The sequence below is a fragment of the Mytilus californianus genome, unplaced genomic scaffold (genome assembly GCF_021869535.1).
Source record: "Mytilus californianus isolate M0D057914Y unplaced genomic scaffold, xbMytCali1.0.p SCAF_1, whole genome shotgun sequence".
Taxonomy (NCBI): Eukaryota; Metazoa; Mollusca; class Bivalvia; order Mytilida; family Mytilidae; genus Mytilus; species Mytilus californianus.
Window position 1 is genome coordinate 45507914 of NW_026262581.1, and position 18607 is coordinate 45526520.

At 33.0% G+C, this 18607-nt stretch overlaps 1 protein-coding gene and 1 long non-coding RNA gene across 3 annotated transcripts in view; one reads left to right on the forward strand and one right to left on the reverse strand.

Moving 5' to 3' along the window:
* The window catches only part of LOC127721229 (uncharacterized), a 104009-nt gene that overhangs the window by 62901 nt on the left and 22501 nt on the right, over positions 1–18607 (forward strand). The window lies entirely within an intron of this gene.
* On the reverse strand, positions 238–15529 carry LOC127703754 (uncharacterized). Of its 2 annotated transcripts, XR_007983029.1 has the most exons (3): positions 15454–15529; positions 14745–15000; positions 238–274 (listed from the first exon to the last, which is right to left on the reverse strand). It is a non-coding gene; the product is annotated as an uncharacterized LOC127703754 (long non-coding RNA). The 2 variants fall into 2 exon arrangements; XR_007983028.1 differs by lacking the exon at positions 238–274 and having other exon boundaries at positions 14500–15000.

Sequence of the window (18607 nt, forward strand, 5' to 3'; positions counted from 1 at the left end):
ACTCAATATATTCAGAAGGAACTGCAATTTCTGAAATCAGTAGATAGTCATAATCGCCATCATCTATGGATGTTCGTAAGCGTGTATTTTCCTCTGTACTTCCTCCAAGCATAAAACGTTCACTACTAAAATGACTTAAAAACAGAGTAATGTATGAAAATAATTTATTTTGACTATAATCGTTATGCCCAGGGCTAGACTGCCTTTCGAGTTCTTTTATAATATCACCAAAAATTCATTTTACGAATTCCATCTGGTAGTTCCATTTCTTGACCTTTAGTAAATTAATCACAATCTTAAATTTAGTAAATAGTATTACATATATATATATAAACCAATTCTTTATTTAAGAAAAAAAATAGTATATTTTGAAATTTTTATTGGTGTTTGTATATATTGCTTTAGCATGAGTGTTCTGTATTTGCATCTCTAGTGATGATTTTTGTCAAAGTGTTCTTTTTTCAATTTCAATATTAAATGCGCAACAATTTTTACAGTGCTTGAGTGTAAAAAATTTTATGAAAAGAAAAGCCAATGAGATGGAAAGGAGACATTTACCGAACAAACATATCGGTTTTTAACATGAATCAAGTAATTTTTATGGAGTTTATTTTGCCCACCCTTTAATCTTTTATGAGGTGTGATATTGACTGCTGTTTGATTTCATTGTTATTATGAGGGTAGGAATGCCCTTAATCGTCAGGTGTCAAACGGTCAGTTTCGGCTACCGTAAGAGTCAAAGTGGTTAAAATTATATCGTGATTCGTCAAAATATCCTTATCGTGATTTGTCAGAGGTCTCAAATAAATATTCGTTACCGTTATTTTTGGAAAGCATTTAACGTGATTTGTCAAAGAGAGGTAAAAGATACCAGAAGGACATTCAAACTCATAAGTCGAAAATAATCTGACAACGCCATGGCTAAGAAAAAGACAAACAGACAAACAATAGTACACAAAACACAACCTAGAAAACTAGAGACGAGCAACACGAAGCAGTCGATTTTTTTTTATCGTCATAAAGAATATGTGCCATCCACCAAAAATTACCGTTAACGTCATTTGGCAAGATTTTTTTTACCGTTATTCGTCATGAAGAGACCCCCATTACGACCCTCTGTTTTTAGTTTGTCCATGTTGTTGACTTCAATTGATAGTTTTCGTTTTCATTTCCCTTGAGGATTTATTCAAATTTATGTTTCCCTCTTGGTATATTCTGTCTTTGTTTTTATTGTTGTCAAATTCTAAACTGGAATCCGCTTGTATTTGACGCTTCGCTCTATGAACAAAGTTAGTAGTCAGTCGAGAACCAGCTCAGTCAAATTTAAAATCATTACAGAACAACCTAAATGGGTGTGAGCACTTTATCCGCAAAAATAGCTTTTTGAGTTTTTTTTAGTAAAAGTATGAAACAACACAAATAAGTCTCTGAGTATGAGTTTATCAACCTTATTAGCTCACCGTTCCGTCCGTCGTCGTCGTCGTCCTTCTGGTGTAAACTATTTCAAACATCTTCTACTATGAAACTACTGAACCAATTCCAACCAAACTTAAGCTGAATAATCCTTAGGGTATTTAGAATAAAGTTTGTGTATTATTTTTTATTTCGTCAAAAAACATGGCCACCATGGCTAAAAATAGAACATAGGGGTAAAATGCAGTTTTTGGCTTATATCCAAAATTCCAAAGGAGTTAGAACAAATCTGACACGGGGTAAAAGTGTTCACTAGGTGAAGTTCTATCAGCCCTGAAATTTTCAGATGAATCTAACAGTCCATTGTTTGGTTGCTGCCACTAAATTGGTAGTTTTAAGGAAATTTTGCAGTTATTGGTTATTATCTTGAATAGTATTAATGATAAAGATAAACTGTAAACAGCAAATATGTTCAGCAAAAGTTTTATATGACCAAAATTGTTAATTGACCCCTTAAGGAGTATTGCCCTTTGAGCACAATTTTACACAATTTGTTTATCATGTTTTCTAACTTTGAAAAATCTTCTCCTCTGAAACTACTGAACCAATTCCAACCAAACTTAAGCTGAATGATTCTTAGGCTATCTAGAATAAAAATTGTATTTTATTTTCTGTTTCGTCAAAAACATGGCCGCCATGGCTAAAAATCGAACATAGGGGTAAAATGCAGTTTTTGGCTTATATCTCAAACACTTAAGCAATTAGAGCAAATCTGATGAGAGATTAAAATGTTCATCAGGCCAAGTTCTATCAGCCATGAAATTTTCATATGAATTTAACAGTCTATTGTTGGGTTGCTGCCACTAAATTGGTAATTTTTAGGAATTTTGCAGTTTTTGGTTATTATCTTGAATGTTATTATATCAAGAGAAACTGTGTACAGCAAAAATGTTCAGCAAAGTAAGATCTACAAATAAGTTAATATGACCAAAATTGCCAAATGTGTCCTTAAGGAGTTTTGCCCTTTAAAAACAATTTTTCACAATTTGTTCATCTCATTTGCTTACTTTAAAAAAATCTTCTCCTTTGAAACTGCTGAATCAATTTCAGCCAAACTTGGGCTGAATGAGTTTCAGAGTATCTAGTATAAAAGAGGGACGAAAGATACCAGAGGGACAGTCAAACTCATAGATCGAAAACTGACAACACCATGGCCAAAAATAAAAAGACAAACAGACAAATAATAGTACAGATGACACAACATAGAAAAACTAAAGACTAAGCAACACGAACCCCACCAAAAACTGGGGGTGATCTCAGGTGCTCCGGAAGGGTTAGCAGATCCTGCTCCACATGTGGCACCCGTCGTGTTGCTTATGTTATTACAAATCCGGTAAATAGTCTAATTTGGTAAGTCACATTCGGGAAAAGGGAAGGGTATTTCCGATATCATCTGTGAAACGGTTATTCCATAACGGTCAACCAACTCGTGATGGCCTCCGTAAAATTTACGAAGGGATGATTTCAACTTCACCATTTGGAACTCTTGGTTTAATAGCTTCCTTGTGAGCAGCAATCCTCTATCAAGGAAATCATGATAGGAAATACAAGCCCGGGAATATCGTATCAATTGGGAGATATATACTCCGTATGCAGGCGCTGCTGGAATGTTGCTACATAGAAAAGGAAAGTTCACAATTGGGAAGCTGAAATCATCTCTTTTGTCGTAAAGTTTTGTTTTGAACCGACCCTCATTGTTAAGTTCTAGATGTAAGTCAAGATATGATTTTGTATTTTATTTTCTTGTACGTCAAGAAACATAGCCACTATGGCTAAAATTGGGTAAAATGTATTTCTTTGCTTTTGAAGAAAATATGATAGATATTAAGAACATCTCAATGGCATTTTTAGGCTACTCATTAAAAAATTAAAAAGCAAAAATAATCATTGATGAAAGATTTAAGCAAAAAATTACATGTGAGCGATTCAGGCTCTTGAGAGCCTCTTGTTTTAATTTGATATTGTAATTATTGAAAAATATGTAAAGTCTGTTTGACCTGAAGTATTTTTTTATCTACTATATTAATTGTGTTTACCGGCAATGTATATAATGCATATTAAGTAAGGAAAGGACAACATATTGTGCAATGCCCGTAATAAAAATCAGTGAGAATTTCTAAAACTTAGACAGCAATAACAAACCCAAAGATTGCATAACACGAAATCCTTGAAAATCCGAGGTGATATCAGGTGCTTCGGAAAGGAAAGCAGTTCCTTCTCAAAATATGGCTCCCGATATCTGGTTAATACAGGTGAACATACAGTTATAAGTCACATTCGAGATAAGAAGATGGAATTTTATAACGACAACTGGAACATGTGTGTGATAATTATAATGGCACCTGTTAAACTTTGGAATGCACCGGAGGCAGGCTTTAGCTGGCCCTTAAATAAAAATGTGTACTAGTTCAGCGAAAATGGACGTCACACTAACTCCGAAACATATAAATGAACCAAAATTAAAAAAAACATACAAGACTAACAGAGACCAGAGGCTCCTGACTTGGGACAGGTTCCGTGGTTAAACATGTTTTGTGAGATCTCAACCATCCCCTATACCTATAGCCAATGTAGAATAAACAAATACACAGCTGTACGCACAGAAAAACTCAGTTTAAAAGAAATCGGAGTCCGATGTTAGAGTAGGTATCAGAAGAAACTAAGCAAAATGACAATGATACAAAAATTTAAAAAGGACTACTGCCAGCTCCAGACCTCAATTAAACTGATTGAAAAATTATGTCTTCGTCATATGAAGGTTTAACACAGGGGTTTAGTATCATACCATCATAAAATATACGAGAAGAACAGCTTTGATGCTATAGATTCTCTGTAAGCAGTAGTGCGTTACCAAAGGAATCATAGCATAAAACGCAAGCCCTGGAATGTCGTAGAAACTCGGATATATCTACGCAATTTTAATATGCCTATTTTATATTCGAAACTTCTCCTAAAGCAAATATGACAAATTATTGAAAATTTCTCACAATATTTACCGTATAACGCAATTGCACATTTCTATTTTTTCTGCTCAGAATATTTTTTTTTTTCCTTCATCAACTCATGTACTTTATTTTGAGTAACTATTTTGTATCGCAAATAAAGGCAACAGTAGTATACCGTTGTTCAATAGTGATAATTCTATTAAGCAAAAACAAATCCGGGTAACAAACTAAAACCTAGGGAAACACATTAACTATAAGAGGAAAACAACGGACCAACAGAAACACGGAACTTCAACAAAAGCAAACGCCAACATACATAGAACCCGACTGTGTGATAACAACTGCCGAAAGCGGGATATATAAATACTAGGGATGTCAACTCGTTAAAAATTTACTAATCGAATACTCATTGGATTTACCGAGTGATACTCGAGTACTCGCTCGGAAAAACATCTACAAAATGGAAACACAAAAGTATATCCATTTTGTGTATTGTGGGACGTTGTCTTATGGACGTAAAACCCTAAACATTATTACCTAAGACTAGATAATAGTTCCAGGAATTTTATACCATAATTAATAGCGCATTTACTACATGTACCAATTATGTAAACTGGCAATAATCTAATCAATCAATTAATACACCTCTATAGAAAAGTGATTACTGATACAGCAGTATTTGGGAATCGTAAAAAAAAACCACACACACTTAATGATCTCCAAAGGGGTAATGATTAGAATTAACTGATGCCTTTAATCATTTTCTGAGGGTCGACTAAGCGTTGTTCTTATTTAGAAATAATATCTTATCAAATTTTCTGGAACGAGGTGATTTATCAACTTTGTTAATAATACATAAATAAACAGTTCTGCTGATATGATGAAAATATTTGCTCTAACGGTACAGAGGTAATGTAATGACTAAGACACGACTAGCTAAAAGTGTAAGCCTTGGAAAGGTGCTCATGTTCGTAGCCTACCTCCGTTCGGAGGAATTTTAAATGACAATCAAACGCAAAAATTCGAAACGTAAATTTTAATTACATTTGATTAATATTCAATTCCCCTAGGGGTGCCTCAATAAAAATATTTTATGTTTAAACTTAAGAAAGCAACCACATTGTATCGAGAAACCGATTAGTTGGGTATCGTTTTGGTATTCGATACTCGGTACTACCGAGCGATACTCGAGTACTTGATTACTCGTTGACATACCTAATAAATACCGAACCACGTCGTCTCCAACAGCGAACATAAGACAACACAAAATATCCAACAAGACTTACAAAAGAAACCTCATAACTAAATACATGAATGTTGGATATATAAATACCGAGACACGTCAAATAGCAATGCGAATTCACACTCGGCAAACAGTCATTTTCGGGAATAGGTCACGTTTAGTACTAAGCAGACCAGACAAAGTAGATGATAAACCACAATCTAAGACATGATAAACATGTCGTTAGTTAGTTAAGACAAAGATACATAGTATAAATCAACCAATTCGTGGTGGTATCCATACCATTTACGGAGTGTCATTTTTAATTCTTCCTCCTCGTAACTCTGTTGGAGCAGTTTCCACGTAAGAAGCACACTCCTATATATGAAGTCCGTATAGTGTGAACATGCACGAGCATAACGTATCAATTGAGAAATATAAACACCATACGATAGGGCAGAGGGTATGTTACTGCTCAGAAATGGGAAATTGATAAGTGGGAAGTTGAAATCATCCCGTTTGTCAAAGAATTTAGTCTGAAGTCGTCCATCTGTGTCAATATTAAGGAAAAGATCAAGGTATGAAGCAGTCCTTCTAGTATCAGTAGTATCCTTATTTTCAAGTTCACTGGGATATATGAGACGCAAGTACTGAGTGAAATATGGGTTATTCAGTAAGAGGACATCATCAATATATCTGAAAGTAATATTAAAGAATTTCACAAGGTGCTTTTTTCTTTTTGTCTTTAAGAAGGTTCTGAATGAATTTTGCTTCATACGAGAACAAACACAAATCGGCCAGTAGGGGTGCACAATTAGTACCCATTGGAATGTCGACTGTTTGTTGAAATATCAATCCTCCACACTTAACAACAAATTAATTGTCGACTGAAAAGTCCAGCATTTTGATAATATGATCTTCAGTGTATTTTTGATAGAATCATTGATTTTCTTCACAAAATAAGAATTATTATAACCCAAAACAAGAAATTTATATCTACGATTCCCATTTTTATATAACAACACTTTCTAAATCCATTATCATAATCTATTGAAACGTTTCTCTAACAATATAATATATCGATATCCCAGTAAGCAAACACTTCAGACAGTCGAACTTCAATATTTTGACTTTAATCGCATGAAATTTCTGGTGATTGAACAGCAAATTCATTGGAATGATAACAAGCTGGATCGTCGGGAAATATTCTGTATAAAGGAACTCAATGTGCTTGGTTCAAATGGCAATTAACAGAAATAATCTTACATTTTAGACGATCTTTTACCTATTAAATATGTTTTTGAATCTTACATATATTTATGGTACTAATTCAGATCAAGGTATAAGTTGAAAAATACTAATATGGTCTTAATTGGTTTTTTGTTAAGTGTGTTGTATTTTTACATGTGTTGCAAAACAGTTTGGAGGTATATAGTAAATATCCTGTGCACACGACTGTGTCATATAATGTTAGCAATTTCCATCCACAGAACACAGGAATCAACATGTTTTTTTTAAAGAAAGGAGACACAATCGAAAGCAACGTAGATAACCCCTTTTGCCCTTTCAATGCATTATACTTTTATAAAATCTAGCCCAGATAAGAGAATTGACATGAAAAATTGCAGACAAAAGTCAGATCAATTAAGACGAAGAAGATGTTATCTCAAAAAGTATTGCAAAGTCTTATCATTAAATGAATTGGTGTCTCCAAATTAATACGTGTTGTAAATAAAGTTTTGAGTTCAAAAAGAATATTCACTCCACATGACTGTCAGTTCAAAATGTAAAATTATTTGAGAGCAGTATCTACAGAAAATGAAAAAATAAAAACTATTTGTTTTTATAGCACACCAAATTTGTCATATAAAGCTGTTATCTAATAAAACGTTAATAAGTTTTAATGTGAAAAAATATATCTCTATATCGTGAGCCGTCTCTTTGAGGCCGATAGTTTGGCGGAAGCGGATGAATTGTATTTTCGTAGTTTTCCAAAAACAGATGCTGATTTTCATCAAATGAGGACGAGTATTGACACAGAGTAGAATATTAGACTATATTTAGAAGCAGCTATATAGTATGTCATGAATATCCGAGATGAAATATTTTTTCCGCATTTTTTCGATTAAGAATTGTTCTTCGTTAAACTAATCTTGCATGCTACCAAGGGTATCATGAGACAATCAATAGCTGACCCGTCAAAAATGTATTTTGCATTGCTGATCATTTTACAGTTTCGACTTATCTTCTGTTGTTTACGAAGTGTACGAAGACGAAAACGCTCGCAAAGTGATGACAGTAACCATGTGCATATGAGTTTAGAAATAGTCATACACTTAAATGTATGATATTTTTTTTTTATAAAATGTATCACTCAAGGATGAATAATAATACTTTTCTACGGATCTCCGTTAGAGACATGTAAAGAAAAAAAATATATATATTGTGTGCACAAAATAATATAGTGTGCGTACAACTTTAATATATTGTGCACACAAAATAATATATTGTGAGCTTACAAATGGTACGGTGCTTTAATGTATTATTTTCAAAGTGACAGAATGGTCAAATACATAAGGGTTTATTTTGAAATTGGGTTAGATTACATGGAAATACTCGCACTTTTAGCAAAACATCATCACTGCAATCTTTCTTATCGACACCTGAAACGAATACTTAAGGAACTATGTTTATTTGGTCTGAAACTTGGTTTACCAACAAATGCGTTTGAAGCTGCCACATTGCATCGGTGTTTATTGGAACGGTTTGAAACAGACTTAGCATTAGAGTGAGGTCACTATCGAACTTATGTAGACTTTGATAATATGGTTTTACCTAATTTCTTGTAACAATTTTAAAATACTATTTGTACTTATCCATTATACTTTATGTCTGCAAATCTCAAGATTTTGTTTATGTTGATTGACACAAGACTGACATGCTGCTTAATTCATGACTTTGATTTTGTTATGCCCCGTCGACGATATTAGATGGTCATAATATCTAAAAGTCTTTGCGTCCGTCCATCCGTCTGTCTCTTTTTAGGATAAATGTTTTGGTCATAGTAGTTTATGATGAAGTTGTAGTGTCATCAACTTAAATAAATTTTGTGGTTTCTCTAAAGATGTCATTGTAAAATTGTAAGGTAAGTCAAATCGACTTAAAACTAAGTACACATGTTCTTTATTAAAAGATTACTATGTTTGACCATGTTTAATTACGGTTTTGACCCAAAATTTAGTGTTCGTTATTGAAATGTGACGGTGTAATCTGTCTTAGAAGTTTACCATGAAGTTGTAATCAAATATAGGTAAAACTGAGTACATATATAAGCCAGGAGATTTAATATGAGTGCCAATGAGACAACTCTCCATCCAAGTCACAATATATTAAAAGTTAACAATTATAGGTTAAAGTAAGGCCTTTATCACGGAGCGTTGATTCACACCAAACAGCAAACTATAAAGGGCCCAAAATGACTATAACACAAAGATAAAAACCCATGAACCACACCAACAAACGACAATCACTGAACAACAGGCTGCTGACTTAGAACAGTATTCTTTTTAAGAGTTGTGTAAAAATGTTTCAGGTTAAGTTTTAGTTTCATTCTGATTAATAGAAGAGAGATGACAATAGCTCACAAGTATCTATTTCATGCTAATATTTTACAAAATATTGTCCGTATACATTATGAAACTGAAATGTTACAAAGCAATTTAGGAATAGTCAATGAAAATGTATACCTCAGTGGAATATTTTGAAAATAAACGAAACAATTATGATTCATTATTTTCCAAATATGGTCCGTTTTGGTGCATCATTTATTCAAATACTTACGGCGCCATTGATCGATATCGGTGCGATTGTCAATGAGACAACTACATATCCACCATACAAATTAAAGAAACAATCAACGAAAACAAATTTGACAGACGGGTATCGATGCAAGCCTTTAATTACGGACTCCTGACTTGAAACAGGCAAACATAAAATGTCATAGTTTAAACATGTTTATGAACGAGCAATCATCCACAATACTGAAACAGCACAAAAAAGAATAGTTGAAAATGGATTTATTCATCAAATGAAGAAAAGACACAAAACTTATAATTAAAAAAACAACAAAATATCGCTGTTCAAGTACTGAAAGCTAGTTTAAGTTCCCTGGTCTAGGATAATTACCAATCAATCCACATCCAATTGACTACTCGTACATGTATATAAGTCTGCATAGACATACTGAAAACAAAAACAAGAGTGGACACACCAAAACGTCGCGCCTGTTCTTGTGTTCTTGTGTTTATGATTGAATTTATGTTGAAAGTAAAAAAAAGGAAGTTTATACCCCAAGCACTTCATTGAATTAACATTATGTTAGAGTAAGATTTATTGTTCAATGTACATGATGTCAAGGAGAGATAAACCCTTTCAGACAGCCATGTAGGCCATACAACCATTGCGAACAACAAATTAAGTGAACCAATAGCTAAAAGTATCTCAGAAACAAACCTTATACGACGTACGCGCCATATAATTATTTTATACATAAAATACAGATTTACTTTACCTTTACTATCGTATTTGAAAAAACAGACCAAATCTGAGATATCTAACATTGACCAATTAACCTTGAAAATATTTATATTGTGCGCACAATATATCATTTTGTGCGCACAGTATATATATTTTCTTTGCATATCCCTAGCGGGGCTCCGTACTTTTCGATTAAAACGAACTGTGAGTGAGTGAACCCAAAAACGGATACCCTACCGAACATTACTATGTGTATATTAAAGTCATTTCATTTTCGCATGTTTAACATGTTTTATCAATTTGATAATCCTTTCTGCACACCATCAGATAGTGTTATACAACTGTAGAAATTCTCATCAAATACCTGCCCAGCCGTTTAGGGAAAGCTGTACTTACAATGCACACCGATATATAAGCCGACGGACAGACATATTTATTCTTGTATATACGCATCAGAACTTTGTTTTTGGAGGTACAACTAATTCTTCCAATTTAATGATACAAAAATAAAATTAGTTTCGAACTTCAAAACTTCAAGATTGCTGAAGGAAAGATTACATTTGGGTTTTACTTATCTATAAATATTTATTATATAGATGATTTAATCTTTGATGTGAATTTTTGTGTTGAAATATGTATTTTGTTTTCTATTCAAATGCTGTGCATTCAATATTTAACATATTGTAGATAAAGAGTAAATACTTTTCCGTTTAAGAACAATATGTTGCTGTTGTCTCCTTTTACATTAATTACAAACTTTAACAGAATTCTCCGCTTTCAAATAAGGAAATATTATAGGACAGTTTTGTTTTTTTGGTTAAGGGTAACGGGATGAAGCTAAATTTCCAGGGTACTTCATGGATAAGTGTATTACACGTGTTTCTATAACAAAAGAAAATTCCTAAAAACAAAAATACCTAACTTTAAGGCAAATCCAAAAAGGGAAGTCTATAAAAACCGACAAAATCAAATTCTGTCAATTATCGGAACAAGTGAAAAACAACTGCCATACTCCTGACTTGGTACAGGCATTTTCCGACACAGAAGTTATAAATGATGTTTGCATTATTTTTTTCCTATTATATGATGTTTTTTTGCAGTTTAATGTATTGATAAACCATTCATATTTTTGAACAAAGGCATTTGCTGAAATAAATTGATTCTGAATTTCTTAATAATAATGATAAATAATAATTTGTTTCAACAAGACGGAAAAGGAATTATAGTTCTAAGATTATTAAATATGCCAAAGAAAACAACAGATGTAAATTTAGCGATTCGATATACATGTATAACAGATATCCCAAAATTGATTGAAATCACTCGTAATATTTCCAACGATTAGACAATTTAAAGACCAATAATAATAATAAAAAACAACAAATAGTAAGTGTGAATTTTGGTAATTTTTGTCAATGATTTAGTAGAACAGTTCAACTATATATCAACCGGCCAACGAATTTGAATTCATCGACAATGTCTCATTAATGTCGAAAGATTGAAGGACAACCAGCATATGTTTTCTCAAAATAGCAATTGGGCTTCCAGACGTCAACTCTGATAAATCAGGCAAATGCTAATAAACATTATTTGATAGCATCGCCAAACAAAATCTATCAATCCATGATAAAAATTATATCACACAAAACAAATTCTGAAATTTAATAGGTTTTCAACTAAACCATATCAGTTCAACGGAGTATATCATCTATACTATACAACAACACAACTATGAACAAAGTGTACAATTCAACATTTATTCAACTATTCAACTATGCATTTATATGCATATCTGGCGCAAATACAAAATTTCAATCTTGGTATCTATGATGAGTTTATTTACAACTCAACAACAAAAGTTTTCTATAACAGAACTATTCAACTAAATGCATGTATTTAAATCCTGAATAACTTATTCAACTAAAAATACAACTAATGATTTCAACGCCATGAGCCAGTACATGATAGCTTTCAGCTTTAGATAAATGTTCAAAAGTTCATCTGGATATAAAAATGGTTGAATATTTAATGAACAACTCCTAAGCTGACTGAAAAGCTTTGATGAAAATGTCATTGCCAAAATATGACAGATGAAGGCATCTTCGGCGAAAACAATTGGATGCATATCATCAAAATCAACATGCCATGTCCCCAATTTTATATATGTTAGATCTAACCTCCTATTCAAACGGGCGTAAGACGGGTCTATTGCCCAATCAACAATGTGGATATAATTAAAGGTAAAATATTCCATAACATTCCAGAATGACATATCCAAACAATAGAGCATCCAAGTTTATCCAGACTCAGATCAATGTCAATTGCTCTAGTTTGTGTGTGTTCAGATGCGCTTTTTATCAAAGATGAACTAATGATCCAAATGTCATTTATTAATTTAACAAAAATTAATATTAGGAATTATAATGTAGCGCTGGAATGACGACGGCATCCAGCTACCCACGGTTTTTATCTGTTTTTCATATTTACCAGACATAAATGATGATGTTGCTGCTCCTATTCGAAACGAAAACATATTGAATTTTGATATGTTTAAACTCGAAAACTAAAAAATTGGAGTCCCTTGTTTAAAACAGTCTGGAACTGAAATCTTGTCAATGGTTTCCAATTAATATGTCAGAAGAGAGGACCATCATTTCCATTTGTTTGTTTTTGTAGTGATAAAGATTATAACACAATATTGACTGCTGTACCCCTATTTTTACATTTTTACCTATTATGTCTGTTTGTTTTGTTCACACATCGTTGTCAATATAAAGGAAGTTTATGCGACAGTAAAAAAAGTGAGAGGTTTAGCTAGCTATAAAACCAGATATAATCCATCATTTCCTAGATTTAAAAATGCATGTACCAAATTCAGGAATATGACCGTTGTTATCCATGCTTTGATGTGTTTGAGCTTTTGATTTTGCCATTTGCTTAGGGACTTTCCGTTCAGAATTTTCCTCGGAGTTCGGTATTTTTGTTATTTTACTTTTCCCAGTTTTTGTATATGTATATCCATTAAATTCTGCCACATTTGCAGATCATCTCATTTAAAAATGCAAACATAAGAAAGAGACAGTCATCTATGAGCTTCTCAAAAAAATAAAAAATTATCAAGATGATGATCTAAAGTTTCAGAATGCAATTTATATCTAATTGATCAATGCAAAAAGGTTGAAAATTTCCCAAACGTAGCACAACCAATAGAACATCCAATGGGCAATGTTTTTGTAAATATTAGTTGCCATTCAGCTCGTTGAAATCACCCTATAAACGTTTTAATAAAGGAAATCCTAATTTGATATCCATATTTGCCATTAAAGCTGATTTTCCATTTTTGTTTTTACAATTTTGACTGCATTGTCAAATGATGAATACACCTTGGTAAACTGAGTATCACAGAAATCATTGACACTTTCATTCGGTGGGTAGGACAAATGAGTTATCAGTCTAAGTCCGCCAGTTTTCTTAGGAACTACCCCAATAGAATAGCACAGAAGATTGGATATACTGTGGATTCATTTATTTTCGTTGGTACCACATTTCGTGGATGGAGGAAATATAGTATTTTCGTGGACATTTGATTTCGTGGTTTTGCCAAAGTCTACATACAAGCCTTTAGAAGTTTATACTTCGTCGAACCTTTAAATTCGTGGTTTACCTATACCCACGAAATCAACGAAAATTGGTACACCACAAATAATAATGAATCCACAGTAGGCTTATGCTTGAATAGGCCTGCCATTCGACCTTATGATATCTCATTATTCTATTTTGTTTTAAATCTATATTGACAGACAACTCCTATATTCACATAAACGTCTATGAATTTTAAAACCATATGCAAATGCCTTCAAAAATTCCACAGCACTTCGATTACCAGGATATAATGCCAGAAGCTTAGAGAGTTCATTTACATTAACCGGGGATGTGCATGGAGCCCAAATATTAAACTGGTCTGGATGTAGTTCTGACAATATGTTATTTTCGATTAAAATAGGCGGGTTGTTAGACGAGTTGTTTAGCAAAGGTGCATTGTTATTCCTCCTAAATCTAGATGTGACAGTATGAACTTCATTGTCCAAATCTTCGACATCTTAAAGCAGGATGATAAAAACCATATTTAAAACATCCATTCCTAAATTGGCAATTATGTGATACATTGATACCCTCAAACAGAATTGTTGGTCATAGGTATACCATTTTTCAACAGGATGGTCAGCCGCTGCATCCCTTATTATGGACATATGAAAAACGCTCACTTGCCTTTCCAGGGTACCTTTCAAAAGGGCCTGGGCATAAGTAATACACGAATCAGTCCAATCTTCAACGAAATTTATAGTATGAATTTTTTTAAACTTTGTTTTGTATAACCAACATACCGTCATTAAGGCCAATGGTGTTTTCATTATTTGTTTGACTATTGAAATTGTAACGATGCATAAGGGACAAATCATTATACTCAAAATTCAAAATTTTATCCTTAAGCTTTTGACTTATGAATATATCAACCTCATTGAAACCAGGTTACATTAGTGGTTCATCAAAAACTTCATTAACCTCACTTAAGGCAGCTAATTGAGGCTCATCCACCTGATTGTTTAATTCAGGGTATTGAGACTGATGATCACCCCGCCGTCTCCTTTTTATAGGTGCTTCATCTACATCAATAGGAGGACGCCTTCTCAAATTTCTAGCAACTGGTTGTAGCTGTTGTGTTGCTTCCCGAGGAGTCCTCCTTACCCTTTGTGGCATTTTTTCCAGACTTCAAACCTAGACCTGTCGGTGACGCCTTCCTCTACCTCTTGTCATTGTTATAAACTATTATAATTATAAAAACAGATTAATAAAATTGAGAATGGAAATGGGGAATGTGTCAAAGAGACAACAACCCGACCATAGAGCAGACAACAGATATATACATCAAGGTTTGAAAGAGCTATATTCAAAATTTAATTAAATTATCATACCAATATATTTTTACACACAAATTACTCTTAAAATAAACGTAAATACATTTTAATGCATTGAAACAATTGAAATTGAATACAAAAACACAACTAAACACTGGTACAATGCGTGCATTTGATTCAAAATTAAACATCGTTTATTAATGGTTTACTTCCTTCTATTACCCAACTTATAACATGTATTTAAATTATGTATCCGCGAATTTTTCTCAACATTAAAAAAAAAGATACACCGCGTAATTAACTTAAATGTATCCGCGCATGCAAACGATAACAAATCATACACTACCAACATTGAAATTACCTGTTCAAAATGTATCACTCACACATTAATTAAACACAAACTACCATATCACCTGTAGTAAAGCATTTAATTTGATGTTAGCCAATGATTAATATATGTGTGCACAATGTAACTTAAGGTTCATCATAATAAATTGACAAACATGGCTGTGTTTACACATAAAAAAATACTCTGAGTACAGACTAACCTGTGTAGTTGGTAAAATTTTAATGCGTGGCATGCACTAGATATATAAAAGTTAAATGCATTTTGTGTTTCAGAAAGATATAATCTTTTCTGAATTTTGATGGGCATTTTTTTTCGTTCCTGCAGAAGGTATAAAAATAAGCTAAGTTGGGATACATCTTTGAGATGCTCCCTCTCAGGTAAGAACTGTATTGTATTGTATTGATTGTCCTTGATCGACATGGACAATAGACAGACAATAGATATACACACAATTTTAGGCTAGCTAAAGTGTGTAATTGAGTGGAAAGTATCAAATGCAATTCAGGTGTTTGTTTATTTTTACACCTTCTGCAGGAACAAAAAAAAACCCCATAAAATCTAAAAAAGATGTTGGCATGATACGGGTTTTGTTCTTCTCATATATTTTATGATGGTATGATACTGGTTTCGTTGTTTGGATCTGGAATTGGTGGGATTTGACCGGAATCATCAGTAAGAATATCTTTGTTCGTGTTATCCAAAATTTGTAAAAAAGCTAGATATTTTTCCAGAAATAGATTTATTCTTTCTGTGCTCGCTGAAGGATTTTCACGAGTACCTTTCCTAAGACTGGTTAGCAAGTTCTGCCAAAGTGTTTTTGATGAGTCATGTAGTTTTATACTAGGGTCTGAACACTTAAGACCTTTGAACGTCGTTGTTGAAAACCCGGGTTTAATTTTCTGATCTATGACAATGGCGTTATTATTCTTTAGCAAAAGTTTTGTCAAATCTCCCCAATGTTTGAAAGCTTCGGGCTTTATCTCACTAAATAAAGTACTTAGAAGGTATTTTCCCTCTACCAGGTCAATCTCAGGAGAAAGTGCTTGCATGAAATCACCATTTATGTGGACAAAAAAGGTTTGTCCTGATCTTTTTAATTTCAAACTTTAACATACGGCAATTCTTACAGTGTTTGAGAGTGACCATTTTTTAAATAGAAAAGTCTTTGAGATGTAAAGGAGACATCTACTATAGATATATGGTATATGACAATACCGAATCAACCCTGTGATGTTCTAAACAACGCTCGCAACAACTATGTAAGAATCAAATATATAACAACGTAAATCAGGGGTCGGTAGCTAATTATAAAGCTGGATCTTATAAACTCATTAGCCTTCGTTGTTTGTCAAACATTTTTCAACAGCTGTATGGACATTATAAAAAGGAGAAGCTCTCAGGAGCCTACGACACTCATCTAGAAAAAGAGAGGCGAAAGATACCAAAGTGACATTCAAACTCATTAGTCTAAAATAAACTGACATCGCTATCACTAAAAAGGAAAAGATAAACAGACAAACAACACTACACAAAACACAAAAAATAACAAAGAAAACCAAAGACTAGGCAAAACAAACCGCACCAACAACTGGGAGTGATCGCAGGTGCTCCGGAATGGTAAGCAGATCCTGCTCCACTTGTAGTACCCGTCGAAAAATATACATTGTTCAAATCCTAAGCTACAGTAGTAATTATCTTTAACAAACAAATGAAGATTGTGACCAGGTTTCATCCAAATTCACTTGCAGAATACCTGAAAGATGTTCTTTTCAGAACAGTTATCCATCATTTGATTTTCCTTTGGATCATTGCAGATGAATGGAAAAGACAACACTAAAATTGGTAAAAAAAAAGTACCACCATGTAGGAGCATGATCTTTTATGGTCAATCCACATATGCATGACGATCACCTATTTATAGAGTATCTTGCTGTTAACTGTTAACATCTATCTTTCTATTGCAGTTTTCAAATTCTGAAGCCTTATCACATAGTTTTTGTGTTCGTCAATGTATTGGCATACACTGTTTTGTTATTCGATAATATGGTGCAATTCACTTGATTTACTGTTGTTTTACTGCTATCTAATGAAAATATAGCTTACTCAAATTTGGTCATCACACAAACTATTCAAAACTATTTTTAGTCATAAATATCAAGTTCGTGGTGTACAGTAGGCGACTTAAGATACCAATCTCATTTAAGACATATAAAACATCGGTTTTAAATAATAAAACTGTCTCAAAGGGACGCACAGAAGAAAATTTCCATGTTTTCACAATATTTTCTCTTACCATTTATGTTTTTTAGCAAGTTACCGTATGCAAAAAAATCAAGACTTTTTTACTGTATGAGTTTAATGCATGCTAACTACAAAGCTGAATTTTGTAGGCAAAGCTTAACTTTGCGATATGTATTATTACATTTTCATTGACTTTAAACATTAATTTTTCCATTTAATAATTAGTCCTTGCAACAAATGTATGTCCGTACTAAAAGACATTGATAAACCAACTAGTGCTGACAAAGCATGGCAATCCAGATTTGTCCGTCACTGGTAACAAAATATTAAAAAATACATTTTTTCTCATTTTGCCGCCAAACATCAATCGTTACGGTAATGGCACGATTATTGCCAAATACGCAAAATTGGGTACACATTATCATCTAAAATCCAAACTATGCAGAGACAATTTGGCTGCAACCCTTTACAGTTTGTTCGGAAAAAGTAAATATAAATCAATGATGACGTAATTGAATTGGTAGATCTGATTACTAAATGCCAACATAAGCACATAAAAGATGTATTAACAAGTCTAGACATAATGTAGTTGATCGCATGAATAACCGGAATTTAACCCTGTATGGTTTTACTTCAATAAAGAGATTTACCTCCTTGAAGGATTCGATGGTCGATTTTTATTATGTTCTTGTATTTGTAAATCTTCTTTTCTTTTCTTACGTACAGTTTTCTCTAGCAATCATGTATTTCACACAAAATAGAAGCAAAAAATGCGAAAATTGAAGGACAATAACACTCAAATGTTGTTGAATGACAATGTAAGTCATGTTGAGTAAATGTGTAGATTTATCTGAATTTTGGTCTGTATTTTTGCTGTATTAAGTTTCTCTTTGGTTAAAAACTCAACACTTGGTAAGAGTCGTCA